The sequence below is a fragment of the Panthera onca genome, chromosome D4, assembly GCF_046562875.1.
Source record: "Panthera onca isolate mPanOnc1 chromosome D4, mPanOnc1 haplotype 2, whole genome shotgun sequence".
NCBI lineage: Eukaryota > Metazoa > Chordata > Mammalia > Carnivora > Felidae > Panthera > Panthera onca.
In genome coordinates, this window is record NC_138351.1 from 71,848,547 (window position 1) to 71,853,232 (window position 4,686).

General features: G+C 39.7%; 1 pseudogene; it reads right to left on the reverse strand.

Moving 5' to 3' along the window:
- Nucleotides 1–333: 333 nt before the first annotated feature.
- Nucleotides 334–1,773, reverse strand: LOC132663810 (S-formylglutathione hydrolase-like; annotated as a pseudogene).
- Nucleotides 1,774–4,686: the final 2,913 nt, after the last annotated feature.

The following is a 4,686-nucleotide window of genomic DNA, read 5'->3' on the forward strand; positions in this document are numbered from 1 at the left end:
ACATATGATTTTGTGAAATAGTGGGGAAAAAATTTAGTACCAAAGCACTCTTTTGAAGCAAGTTTTCAACTGTAGTTTCAATATTATTACATGGATACATTAGAAAAACTTCATGATCTCTGAGAAATGACAACAAAACCTGTTTTATGTCACAGAATAAGAAAACCAAAAGTACTTTCTTTTCAGGCTTTTTATATTTATTCTCAAAGTGATTCAACTATGGAGTGATGCATTTTTAGCACTATGAAATCCAGAGTTTTCAAATCCTTTTCCCCTGCAATTCTGTTCATTACAATTCTATAGGCCTGAAGAAACTCTCTTATCTGTAGTTATTCATGCATTCAAGCATTCAGGATGATGTCTGATATGATCAGTCATAAAGGTTGCAATGAAGTAGTAGCTATAATAGTAACCCTCTTGTAATCTGAAAACAACAGGGACTTTGTACAAACAGCTATGAAGTTACCAGGTAGTAACTGTCCATCTGAAAGGAACTGGTCATCTTTTCCTTGGTCAATTAGCACGTCTAGCTGAGAACCTGGATAAGACTTCAAAAGATGAGAGGCATTATAAGCCTTCCACTTACTTTGATCTCTTCCCAAATATCCACTAAAGGCTTGTGTGTGTGTGTGTGTGTGTGTGTGTGTGTGTGTCCCAAAGACAGAGCACTGGGTTGCAAATTGGAGCAAATGCTGACACAGATTTGTACTTTCCAGGATTCTTCAAAGTACAGATTAGAGATTCATGTGCTCCCACAGAGTGGCCAGAAATTGACATCCTTTGTGGGTCCACTGGAAAATGGGCATTTATGAGTTGGGCAGCTCCTCAGTTACCTAAGAATACATTGTATAGGTAATTTTCCAAGGATCTTCAATAGCATCCACATAAAACCCAGCGCCGTTGCCAAAGTCCCAGCTCTAGCCTTCTCCTTTAAAATTACAGACACGAGGGCTGGTATCTGGAGCAAGGACAAGGCCATGTTCTGAGGCAGCTTGATGGGAACCAGACTTTGATACAAAATTTTGTTCTGTGCAAGTTAAACCAGACAGCCAACTCAGTGCAGAGGATTTTCCAGTTTCTGCCTTTGGTAGTAAGTGATGTGGGAATGCGGGGGTTCGGAGCTGACGGCCAGGAAAGAATTCTTGAGATATCTTCGGTGCAAAAAGGTGGTTTTATTAAAGCACAGGCACAGAACCCGTGGGCAGAAACAGCTGCGCTGGGGTTGTGATGGGTGACTGCTTATGCACTTTCAAGTTGGGCGGAGGCTGGGGATAGTGTAACTCTCTAAGGAATCTTGGAAGCAAGGTTTCCAGGACCCTGACAGGGCTAGCTGTTATTGTTAGGAAGAGGTCATTTATTTCTGTTTAGTAAATGCTCAGTCATGAGACCTGTCAGATGTACATCAGCGTATGCTTGGAGGATGATTGCCAACATACATTTGGGGGAAGTTTCCAAAGGAATTTTTACATGTTAAAGTAGACTTCGAGGAACCTGGAAGTCAGGATAATGTTAAGCTGAGGTTGCCTTTTGCCCTCAGCAAAGTGTCATCATGGAGGCAGCTGACCTCCTACAGGAATGTCACTCTGCCAGTCTCAAGGACTCCTCAATGGGCTGTAAATCGTCAGGAGACTTAATTTTTTTCCTTTGCCTTTGTTGCCCACATCAGTAAGGAGATAGCCAATTTTATTTTGCAGTTCAGTTCAACACTGTCATGTTCCAAACCTTTCTACAATCTCCAAAGCCTTTGTTGCTAGAAATCTGTTTGAATGTCATTCTTCTCCTGACCTATTGATACCTGCTTTTTTGTCTGCACTAAAGAACAGATCTGGGATTGGCGGCGGTGGGGAAAGAAGCAGCAGCTGGAATGGAAAGGCAGGGCCTCTGCTCTGTCTTTTTAAGGTAGAAGTGTCTAATGCCCCAGAATGCCTCCCAAAACATTGATAATATATATGTTTGTCAGTTTTACTGAAATATAATTTATTTACATAAAGCTCACCCAATTAAAGTGCAAAATTCAATGGTTTTAGTCCATTTACAGAGCTGTGCAGCCATCATTATGATCTAATTTTAGAATATTTTCATTATTTCGAGAAGAAACTCCCTACTGAGTGGCAGTCACTTGCCATTCCCGTCGTCTCCCTTACTCTGTGAGCCCTGGGAATCACTAATCGACCTTCCGTCCTTACCTATTCTGAACATTTCCTATAACTAAGATCACACAGGATGCGGTCTTTTGTGCTTGGCTTCTTTCATTTAGCCTATGTTTGTTTCTCCGTTATATAATTCTGTCAGCATTACAGACAGGTTTTCTTCAGGTGATATTTAAGAATACTCAGTTTTTTGAGGCTCTTAAATACTGAGAACAAATAGGGTTAATGGGGGTTGGGGGAGAGGGGAAAGTGGGTGCTGGGCATTGAGGAGGGCACTTGTTGGGATGAGCACTGGGTGTTGTATGGAAACCAATCTGACAATAAATTATATTTAAAAAAAGGAATATCCAGTTTTTATATCTGTTCATTTTTTTTTCAAGTGCAAATTATCAGCCCTAACCAAGAATGTAAGAGTAAACCAGTAACCCATATTTATGCTTTTAAGTACATCATAAGAAGTATCAGATTTCACTCTGGCTCTTCTGAGAAGTGGGAGGAACACATGAAGATTCTGTTTGTGATGTAACTGGCTTACCACCACACTAGTGAACCTTCCTAATTTGCTTATCTGGAGTGACAAGCTTCTACGGCTCTAAGTGCATTTCCTGAACTTGAACATGTACAGCTAGCACCTTACTAAAGTTTGCCACCATCCCTTTCGAGGCCTGACAAGTTTTCCGACCAAACGCTATCAGGTAAGTTCATTTGGAAGGAAAAAAGCAAATGCCAAGAACCTTGGAATAAAAGCATAAGTCTTGTGGTCATTAGTAAAAATCAGTGCCTGAAAAGTACCTATTAATGTGACGACTGGAACAACCAGGCTCATGAATAATGATCTGGGGGCCATTTTCACAGAAGAGTTCTAATGTTACAATTTCATAATTCAGCTTCTGCTAACTACTTTGTATTTGTTTTATTTTCTATGCTTAAACTTAGTAGGCTTAACAATTTCTATGCTCCTTCTACTCTGCAAGTGTTTATCCATTTTTGCATAAATGACGAATCAATTCCTGAATTTTGTTTAGTGCTTTCTATTCTTTGGATAATGAAGGTCTTATTATAGGGTGGAGAGAGAACATTTGGTTTCTTTTGTGTACTTCGCAGGCACACGTTAAAGCAATGACTTCACTTTCAGGAACTGATGGATTTTTTGGGAAACATCTGAATGTCAGACTTTCAAATTCTGAGAAAATATGTGAATAACCAAATAAAACAGCATCGTAGTGTGATAACCGAACCTTTCAGACTTAAGGTTCTGGATTTTAGAGGCAGTGACAGATACAAAAATGGCAAGAAATACCAGAAAATGATAAAGAATTTGATAAGGCCATCTTTCAAAAATAGGAATAAGATACTTAGCGGATGTTAGTGAAAATAAAATCAGTAATATGTGTATTTCTCTCTTGCAAATTAGGATTATTTTCACCAGGCTGAGAGCTCATGGGTGAAGGTATAGAGGCTTTCGGGGATCAATGCAAGTGAACAAGACAGGTTGGGGTGACACCCCATCTGGGCTCTCTGTAAAACGAGAAGGTTCTATCTGACATCGTTTCCTAGTCTATGGGGGCAGTGGCTTTGAGCTTCTTAATGCTTTGAGAACCTTCCGAAGGCTATGGATCCTCTCCTGAGAAAAATTCATAATTTGCACATAATTCCATAGATTCCAGATGCCCTGAAGATGGCTAATGGGTGAGGGTGCCTGGAGCCCAAGTGAGTCATAGACTTCACACAATTCAGCAAAGAATAAGTTACATATGTTGGTGATGATGATAATAAATAGCTTTGGTTCACAAAGTGAAGAATGAGGAAAAAACCCACTTATTTTATAAATGGGGTTTCATTTAGGATAGTGACTAGTGACAATGCCTCCCAGATTCTGGCAACAGGCTGTCAGCCTATACTGTTGATACGTTATTTTGAATGCTCATTCTTTTCTGTTTTTAATCAATAATTTTTGGCAACTTGGGAAAGGATCCATGTAAGAACTACTGGCGATTTATTAATGACCTTGTACCAAGCACTCTGATAAGCAACTAGTCTGCATTAGCTCATTTAATACAAACAAATCTTAGTAAACAGATCCTTCCTACTAACGAAGAACTTCAGAATTCTAGTAACTCCCAATGGTCTTACAGTCTATTGTGGGACAGGAACAGCTTTGTTTCATGAAGGGAAGAATGTGTAGAACACAAATCATTTTTTTAATAAAGCCATCTTCGTTGCCCCAGGAATTACTGAAAATTTCTTCCAGATTCTAACAACAGTCTGTTAATACTGCTTTTCACCGTTTGTTGTTTTGGACTGTCATTATCCTCTGGCTCTGTCAGTATTTTAATGTGAACTCTGGACACGGTAAAGTCGGAGCTGCTAGTCAGAGGCCATTTGAGCCCTTCTATGCACCATTCCGACCAGAATTGTCATTTCCACGGCAGAACTCCAACACTGCCATTTGGCTTTCCTATTAGCTTTGGCTTTTCCCCAAAACCAGCTACCTGCATCATAAACTGAAACTTATTCTATGTTTTATACATGCGTA